The sequence below is a fragment of the Tamandua tetradactyla genome, chromosome 3 (genome assembly GCF_023851605.1).
Source record: "Tamandua tetradactyla isolate mTamTet1 chromosome 3, mTamTet1.pri, whole genome shotgun sequence".
NCBI classification, from domain to species: Eukaryota; Metazoa; Chordata; class Mammalia; order Pilosa; family Myrmecophagidae; genus Tamandua; species Tamandua tetradactyla.
In genome coordinates, this window is record NC_135329.1 from 53,752,414 (window position 1) to 53,762,323 (window position 9,910).

A 9,910-nucleotide genomic window follows, 5' to 3' on the forward strand; every position below is an offset into this window, starting at 1 on the left:
ACTCTAACGTTCCAGCATTTTAGATTTTGTTCAACACCAAACCAGTATTAATGTGTACATCCCAGACACCCAACTCAGAGCCCAATGTGTGGGAGATGTCCACTAAATGAGCACTAAATGAACACTGGTCCACCTTAAATATTTCTTAAGTGCATCGAAAAAGTCATTACCCACTTACTATGAAGAGTGGCAACCCTCCATGACGATCTGATTCCAAGCCATGATGAGTGTCAAAATCAAAGGCAGCTCCCCTGAGAATTTCCAAAATCTATCACCTTAGCTAGAGCTGGGGTACCTGGGAATTAGGGCATCTTTTACATGGACATAGTCTGTCCTTAGGAAAAGTACCTGGTGTTCACTTTTGAATGATACTCCAAAATGTGTCACTTGGTGCCACTACCCCTGCTTCAGCATTCCTGCCTCTGTTCCTCCTTTCCCCAGCCCACCTTAGCTCACTGGGCCCCGCTGCCCACAGCTCAACACCCTTCACTTTACTACTCGGCCATCACCAGCCATGGTGGCCCCTGCTAATGAAACTGGCAATCCAGTGAGGAAGAAAGATAACCAGTAAAACAAACAGATAGTTGCATGTAAAATTATCAGCAGCCCTTGCTCCTAGATTCTCCCCGTGCTATTCCTGGTTATCCCTAAAGAATCTAATGCTGAAGGCCTGAGTCCTCTAATTCCCATTTTGGTCTCTTTAAGAAAAATATTAACCCTCTTGCTCTTTACTCCTGAAATCCCATGCATCACACGCTCTCAAGATGAGTGGTTAAATAGTGCTCATAAAAATGTTGTGATTTGTTTTTCTCCTTGCAGCATTCTCAATAGAAAAATCCTAAAAGCTAGCTAAAGCTATGTGGGTCTGACTTTTGCCCATGGTCTAAACAGACTTGGGCAACTCCCACACATTCTGACAGCAGGGACAATGAATCTACACAAAGAGTGTTCCTCCTGAGGAAAAGCCCAGCCCTTGATTCTGCTTAATGAAGTGTCACAAAATGTCAATAATTGGCAACCAGTGCTGGAAAATCTTGCCTCTCTTTCTCCAAGACAGTGTCCCCCACTATTTCTTTGGCACCAACCCCTATTGGGAGAAAAAGCCTGCTTTTGTCAGTTTCATTGCAAAATATTTTCTTACGCTTGAGGCTCTCTGTCCCTTTTACCAGTGATTGACTTATGCCATGGATTTGCCTAAACATCAGAGGTAAAGATAAAACATGGATCAAAATTTTGGTTCTATAATTTTTAGTCTCAAAAGTACTAAAGTAGCATGGTACAGTAGTAAAAGCATGAACTTTAGAGACCAGCAAATCTAGCTCCCAGTTTGGCTCCAATAATCATTAACTCCTTGAACTTTGACTGGTGACTTCGCCTTTCTGAACCTTATCAATAAACTGAAAATTATTACAATAAATGAGAATCAAATAAGATAACGTGTGTCGAGAACATGGTTAGACCTCAACAAACAGCAAACATAGTGTTGCTAATGAAATTCTTGAGGCTGGTTGAGTTTCGTTTGACCTTTGCTTTGGCAATTTAAAAAGACTTGGTTGGCCATTGAAATAACTTGGTAGAGTAAGTTGTGGGCATTCTTTTAGTGGGAACAACATTAGCTTTTGACATCAAAGAGAAAAGTCTTAGGTTTATGTTAATCTTGCTAGGAGTCTGGTTGTGTGTAGTGTGTGTTACTTGTTGGTGTATAGGAGAATGTGGAAAAGGGCATCCTACAATCTCACTGAGTCGATCTTTTTGTAGGCCTGGGTTTTTCATAAGCTGAGCTTCTCCGAGAGTATAGCTTCTTTTTTTCCTGTCTCCTACCTTCTGCTGCAGCTATCTCAGTCTATTTCTTTAAAGCCGTGTCCCTTCTTAACTACGTTTGGTTATTTTTGTTTGTTTGTTTGTTTGTTTTGCCTTATGTGAAGCAGTAAGCCTGAGGGGGCTGGAGTGAGGTGGAATTACCCCCGCCCCACCATGTAGGATAAGGTTTCATTATTGAGCTGTGGTGAAGTTCCTGTGTCCCCTCCCATCACCTGTGTTATGGCATTCACTGACTTCTGCTCTGTCTCAGGCGCTGTAACTTTTGACAATGGACCTGTCTCTCCAGATTTCAGTGTGGCTGACTGCCCTGAGACCTCAGTTCTCAATGGTTCCAAGAAGAGTCATCACCGTTCAGTTCATCTCGCTCTTTCTTATCGAAAGATGGAAGTGATGACTTCCAAGCTCTTTATGTGTGGAGCTGAAACATTAAAGTATCAAGCAGGCTTAGGTGTTTATCTTCCTTGGCCATTCTCTAGCAGTACATGAGTGTCCTTGAGTACGCACTTCACCTGTTTGAACCTTACAAGTACAACAAGAATGACAATACAACCTACTCTAGCTCAGAGCTTGGCAGATGGAAGGTGCTGAATAAATGCCACTTTGTTTTCTCCTCCTCTGCTGTACCACCATTCCCAGTTTCATGGAAAGAAAAAAATGAAGGCTTGGCAAGACTTCTCATGTATTTGCAAGTTATCTCTTGCGTCCCAGGAGTGCCATATTCAGTAGCAGCCATCTGCATGGTGTGGTTCCAGGAACCCTGGCCTGGGTGAGCTCACCCACACCTCAAATCACTGCACATCCCCACAGCCTATTATTGTGTGAAACCCTATCACTGGACAGGCATTCCTTTGTGTCACTATGACTTTTTAGTCTTCATGACTGGTTAACGTGTACTTTTTCAGCCCTAGTTTACCCCTCCTCCACCACCATATAAACAGTTATCCTTCACTTCATTTCAAGATTGAGCTGGAATCTCACTTCTCCCACAGAATCTTGTTTTTACCAGCATTTATTCTTGGATGCCCTGTCCATTTTTTCAAGAAATGATATTCAACCAGTTAGCTTGGCCAGAAACCAGTTATCTTTAATTTTATCTTTACCACTGCCTTCCATAATCAGCTAACCTCCAAATCCTATGACATCTGTGTTCCTAAAGCCCTCACAACTGTATCATCTTTTCTACCTCTGCTTTTACTACCTTCACTCACATCCTTGCCATTCCATCTAGAGTATTTCAGGAGCCTCCTAACTGTTACCCCCCCCCCCATGTCTAAATGTAGGTCTGTGCATCTGCTCCAGTTCACTCATGCAGCACTGGCAAAAGCAATATGTCCAAAACACAGCTGAATACCCTATACCTTCTTCTCTATACCCTCTATACCTTCTTCTATACGAAACTCTTTAGTATCAAGGAATTCTCAACTCAGATTCAACTTAGACTCATTGGGAGGGCTTTAAAAAAAGGGTACTTAGGGCCCAGCCCTCACCCTAAGTTCTAATTTAATTGGTCTTTGGTGGAACCCTGGCATCCATACTTTTAAATGACTGCTCAGGAGATTCTAATGCAAAACTTGATTTCAGAGCAATTGGCCTGTCCTTGCTTCTCAAAGTATAGCCTCTAGACCAGCAATGCAGGCATCACCTAAAAGTTTGTAGTTTGTTAGTTATACAGAATCTTGGCCTACCCCAGACCTGTCTTATCCAAATCTACATTTTAATAAAATACCAGATAGTATGCATACATGTTCTTGTGTGAGAAACATTGCTGTTGAGCAAAAAGCCCAAGCCGCTCAGCCCCATCCTAAAACCTGATGAGAGCATCAACTTGACCTTTCTCCTGCCCACCTCCACCCATTCACACCACACCCCCTTAAGCAAGCCACCAGCCACAGAGAACTTCCTGCAGTTCCCCCACATCAGCAGTGGTTTCATGCTGTCACATCTTTGCTCACTTGGTTTCTTCCCCAACCCATCTTCCTGGTGAACACATCTGCCTATCTTTTAAAACCTAGATTAAAAGTCGTTCTTCTCAATATCTTTCCTGGCCTCCATCTTCCAAGTAGAGTTAGCCCATCCCAGACTATCTTATCTCCTAGCCCCTATAATACTTCTGCACTTCTTGATTTTTCTATGGCTGTACTTCCTACTAAGCTTTCAGCAGGCCAAGTTGCAGGATTGTGTCTTACCTAACTTTATATCCCTTTCTGCCTGGCACCTCTTTCACCAGCAATGTCTGTTGTAAAATGAAAGGAATTCCTTATGAATCAGAACTCCAAATTATCATAAAGTTCCTAATTTTTATACCAATTTCTGTAGAGCAGAGAAAGAGAGAACTACCAGTTGTGGTGACAAAAAAGATATTCAATGGCTTTCATTTTTCAGCAACTCTGGGCCTCTTTTCTTGGGAATTATCTGCCTAGAAGAGGCTACAGTTTAAGAGAGGTGGGAAGGAAAAACCTGGTTAGAGGGTGAAGACCCCTATCAGGCTTAATTCCTGTGTTTTCTCATCAGCTCATCCACTTCACCTTGTTAGGCTCACATCCTGTGGCTTCACTCCCTGCAGAATCATAGGGACAGTCCTAAGGTTTTTAGTACCAGCACCCAATTTATTTTTTAACAAGCAGCTGTCAAGGCACTATCACGAAACTTCCTTGACATCACAGGAGCTGAGAAAATAATAAATGCCACTACTGAGTTTGGAAAAAGTCCAGAGACCCAAGCAATCCACAATCCTAGTTGCAGCACACATTTACACAGGCCCCCACTGCCTCAATTCAAAGACAAGCATTATTTAGAGGTTGTTCTGAGCTTTCAAGTGCATAGGCATAGGGGTAGTGAATCTCTTGGGACTCTAGTGAGAGTCATTTTGAGATTTTTTTTTTAATACCAAAAACTAGATTTCTTCCCATTTCAACTCAAATCCAAGATAAGTTGGCAGGTTTGATTTCCCACTTTCTCCCCTTCCATCAAAAGCACACATGACACAATTAACAAACAGATATGGTGCTGGTTTATTTCTAATAATGGATGCATTTTTTAAAGTTAGATTAAGGGAGAAAGAGATAAAAGGGAAAAATCTGAAGTTAGTGTTGAATGAATTACAGAAGGCGGGTGGTTGGGTGGGTGTCACGGCAGATAAACAAGGAGATGGAGCCAAGATAATAACAATTATAATCTGGTCATAATACTATCTGCTGAAGGTAATGTGCAGTGCTCCTTTTCTTATTTTCTTCGCCAAAGGTAAAACGTGTCCCAATGCAAATATATGCTCTTGCTTTCCCCTAGGAGTTGGTTATTCATTACTTGAAATATGCTGAAAAAAAGGATTTAGTATGCCAGGTGAGTTCACACACACACTCCATTCTTAAAAAGCACAAGGGCATGGAAATTATTTTCTCTTGACCTTGTTTTTTTTAAGATAAAGTTCTCTTTCTAAACCCATCTTCCAATGTCTTCTCTTTCTTCCTTCTCTTATTCCTAGTAACTATTGTATGTTGTACTCTTCTTTCTAGATCTGAAAATATTTGAATAACTTGAGCTGAGAGAAGTAGGTAACACTTGTGAATGCTGGCTGAAGTCCATTCTCTAATGTTATCAAATAGAACATAGATTTGAGGAATGAACGAGAAACAGGCAATACCAATGAGCTAATTTAAACTTTAAAAAAATAGATTTTTTCATTGCTCTACTATAAACTTGAGAAATTTCCTCCATTTCATCTCTATCATAAAGAGAGTTATTTTAGGGGTCATTGTATGAAAGAATAGTGCTTTCTTTCCCTTCCTATTTCCAAGGATGCCACAAATATATCTTCTGCTTGGGATAAAAAAAAGAGAATGAGAGCAATAATACTGCCTCTTTTCTATGGGGAAAAGGCAGCTTCTTATTTTTATGTTAAGGAGTTGTCAAGATACTTATATTTTTCATTGCATTAAAAGTTATTTTTTTTTTATTCGGCTTAGTTATTCTTTGAGATTTCAAAACCAAATCTGCCTCCTTGCCAAATATCTTTGTAATGTGTACACTTCACACTGGCTTATTATAATAGGTTTTCTCATGGGATCTAGCATTCTGGCATCTGCTTTGTTATGATATTATAACAATAATTAACATTTAGCATTTACTGTATAGCCAGCCTTTGATCCATATTTTTAACAAAATGTAATAACAATGCTCTTTCACACAGCATCTTTCATCCAGTGCCTCAAAATACTTGGCAGCATCATATTATAAGCCAAGATAGTTGTATTCACTCATGAAATCCTCCCAACGCCCCCATGGGGTCTACACACAGCAGGCATCTTCCTTAGGGGGAAAGGAAGGGAAGAAAGGTCAAGTGAACTGCCAAACAGCAAGACAATGGCAGAAGAGCCAAGAATAGACTCTAGTCCATTTACTTTCTTAGGGATTCCATAGCTTCAATGGCATCTATTTTGAAAATAAAAGAGATGAGAAGAGAGAAGAGTGAGGCACTGAGCTTACTGCAGGGATTCGAATATAGCCTGAAAGTCATGTTATGTCTTCTGAAATGAATCCCTGGAAGCACAATTCTGATTAGAATATGAGAAGCCTGATCCCCAAACATTAATGAGCAACTACTCTGGGCCAGACACAGATTAGAAGAAGGAATGACTCAGAGACTTGTAACTGTCAGTTTCTCTAATCAGGAAAATCACAGATACCAGAAGCCTGGCTCATACTTAACACTCTGTGGAGTAAATGAACAATAGGGGTCAATTTCACCCAAAGCTACCCTTGGAACAGATATCTCATCTCTTCTGCTTTTCTCTGATGGGACCCCATCCCTTAACTACCATCTTTACAAGAAAAAAGAAAGCATATCCTCAGTTAAACTTTTCTCTTTTTTTGTATGCTGTGTGATGGGGTCACATTTCATTCTTCTTCCATGTGAGTATCCTGTTATTGCAGCACCATTTGTTGAATTTTTATTTGTTTGTTTTCTCTTTCTTTTCATTGTTTTTGGGAAGTGCATGGACTGGGAATCAAACCCGGGTCTCCTGCATGGCAGGCGAGAATTCTACTGCTGAACTACCCTTGCACCCTGTCCCCAGTTAAACTTTTCATTAATTTTTGGGATACTTAGTCATGTTGATAAAGCAAAAGAATCTTGTTGTCACTCAAATCCAAAAGGATGAGCATGGCTATGACAGGAAATTAGTAATCTATGTAATTAACTGATGCTTAATGAATATGGAAAATGTCTCATCTTTTTGTAGCTTCACCCAGAACTTACAAAATCTCAGGCAAATTTCAAGGTGTGGATGTAGGTCAGAAACCAGCACAAAATGAGAGAGGTGATATGTGCGGCAAAAAGAAGATACTCATAAGATACCTGCAAGAGTATATAGTAATAAGAATTTCAGAATTAGTGGGGATGACAAAATGACTTGAATGTGCATGAAATAGCACCAGTAACTACTACTATTAATCCAGGTTTATGACAGAATCTGAACTAGGTGCAATACAAGTGCTTTAAGTGTGGTAATTCATTTAATCACCCAACAATCCTAGAAGGCACGAGCTATTATTATTTCCATTTATGGGTAAAGAAACCAAGACATACAGAGTTTAAGGAAGTCACCGCAAGTTACAGAGCTGATAAGGAGTGGAAGTAGTCTGACTCAAGATGCAGCTTCTGGTGAAAATACCAATAACCTCCAGAAAGTAGTTTCATGAAGTTTCATAATGACAATGATTCTTAGTGGAAGTAGTATGACAGTTAACATGTATTTAGGGCTAACTATGTGTCAGGCAAGTTTTAAAAACTTTGCCCTAACGATTAGCCTCACAACAACCTTGGGAGCCCTGCTGGGGACTGAATCTGTCCCTGACAAATGACATGTTCAAGTCCTAACCCCTTGTCATGCAAGTGTGAACCTGTTTGTCAATAGGACCTTTGAAGATGCTGTTAGGGGTGGGCCTTAATCCAACATGGTTAAAATCCTAGTAAGCAAAGTAAATTGGATATGGAAGGAGAAGTCAAGGAAGCAGCCAGAACCTGGAGGTCAACAGAATCCAGAAGAAAAAGAGCGCTACCAAGTCCATTGCCATGTGATAGGAAAGCCAAGAAACCCCAAAGACTGCTGGCCAGTCAGAAGATCCCAACACTGGAAAGAGGCAAATGAGCCATAAATTCCTGGTGTGGTTAAGCCAACCCATTTTATGGGATTTATTTTAGGAGGTGGAAAACTTAGACAAGTCTTGAATAGTATCCTTATTTACATGGACAAAGAAACCAAGCCCCAGCCTTATGCAGCCTGTGAGCAGTTTCTTTAACAGATGTGTTTGCATCAAACCATTGTCTGTGTCTCTTCCTTCTCTTAACAATAGGTGAGAAGAGAAGACAGTATCAGTTTGTACGATCAGATTCTGGAGAAGTGGCAGCCCTAAAGCAGAAAGGCCTGTCTCCGATCTGGCCAATTCTTATTTGCCCCTTGCAAGCACATAAAACTGTACAAGATACATTGTCTCTCACCCTGCACGGTTCTCACAATTCCATCTCCACTAAAATAAGAACAAATACTTTTAGAAAATGAGTGATTCATAAACCACATTCCAGGTCAGTCCATAAAAAAAAATAATAATAATAATCCAACTTAATTTAAAAATGAATTTAGCCCAGATCTATATTTGTACCAATACCATACGTATCTTGCTAGACCTACATTTTCATAGATTCTCATATTCCCTAGTAAATAAAAAGAATAGCACCTACCACAGAAGATCTCTGAAAAAGAGATTTCCTCATAGCAAAGCACACAGAAGAAAAATGTGTTTGGCTGTCCTCCAAGGCCCCAGAGTCGAAGTGGAAACAGGTAGCGTGCCTCAGTGTTAACTCCACGCAGCCACTCTAAACTGAAAATGAGAGACTGCAAGGTTGAGAAACCCAAGTAGAATTCCATTTCTTGTAACTTGGGGCAGTAAGATAAAAGAAATCGTAAGTATTTTAATGTACGGAGAACTATAAAAAACCAGAGTCTTGGCACATCAGCGCAATTTGAGTTCTTGAATTGACTCTTCTTTCATCTTAAAGAGAGCGTTTGTCATTTGGATAAATTTAAAGATGATTCGAGTTAAACTGATGTACGGCCTTATAACTCGTACCTGTGGGACAGCAGTCTCATAGGCCACGATAGTACATCACTCCCTGGCTTTTTGGAAGGGATCTTCATACTGTTGTCTTTCTAGAGAAGGAACTAATACAATCAAGAGGTTTTAGTATAAAAAAGCTTTAGTATAAGAAAGCTGTACTATAAAAGCAATGGGGGGATCATGGATGGTCTAAGCAAGAAACAAATGCTCTTCATATGGATTCTGAAACTAAAACAATGTTGACAGGCCCACCCCTAGAGCGCATTGATGATTCAATTCAATCAAAAAATAAATAAAGCTTGCTGAAATGTAGGTGGTGTCCTAGAACGTGGAGTCCTGATCAATTGAAGCATCTGAGCATCATGTGTTCACAGCTAAGATAACCACATGGCAGCTTCAAAAAGGTGTTAAAATCCTGTCCCCAAAACACGAATCAGTAGGATTCTATAAACTGAGCCAGCAGCACCTTTCCTGGAAACTTCGAGAGCTGCCTCTTACAAGGTTGTAGAAGTGAAATGATTATATCCAGAGAGTACCCAAGAGACACCATGTCTGTTTCTTTGACTGCTGAAAAATTCTAGACAAAAGAAGAATGCTCCGTCTGAAAGATGTGTCGCTTGTGATTCTAGTCTGTACCCTTCCACACTCATTTTTCTCAAAACTTCCTGGGAGCATCAGGTAAAAATGGAGGCGGCAAATGCTAGCAAGCGGGGGAGGGCGGGGGTGTGCTTTGCAGCTCAGCAGTTACAATAGTGTACGATCCATTTTGAACTCAAGAATTCCACCTCCTATCCCTGCTCATAGTTCTAAGGAAAAAAAAAACATTTCAGATTTTGGCCTCAAAAAAAAAAACATTTCAGCTTCTGGCCTCGACGTGTGGCCTTGTTCATTGAGATAAATTGTTGGCTAGTCAAGCTTATTAAAATCTAAATGCTAGAATATGGGTAAAATTGGTTACATTACGTGGGAAGCTGCC

The 9,910-nt window shown here is 40.4% G+C and overlaps 1 long non-coding RNA gene across 1 annotated transcript in view; it reads right to left on the reverse strand.

Moving 5' to 3' along the window:
- Positions 1-9,029, reverse strand: part of LOC143677295 (uncharacterized) — a 177,013-nt gene extending 167,984 nt beyond the window's left edge. Inside the window, exons 1-2 of the long non-coding RNA XR_013172497.1 lie at positions 8,947-9,029; positions 8,558-8,697 (exon numbers count right to left, since the gene is read on the reverse strand). This is a non-coding gene — a long non-coding RNA (uncharacterized LOC143677295). The remainder of the gene's footprint in view (positions 1-8,557; positions 8,698-8,946) is intronic.
- Positions 9,030-9,910: the final 881 nt, after the last annotated feature.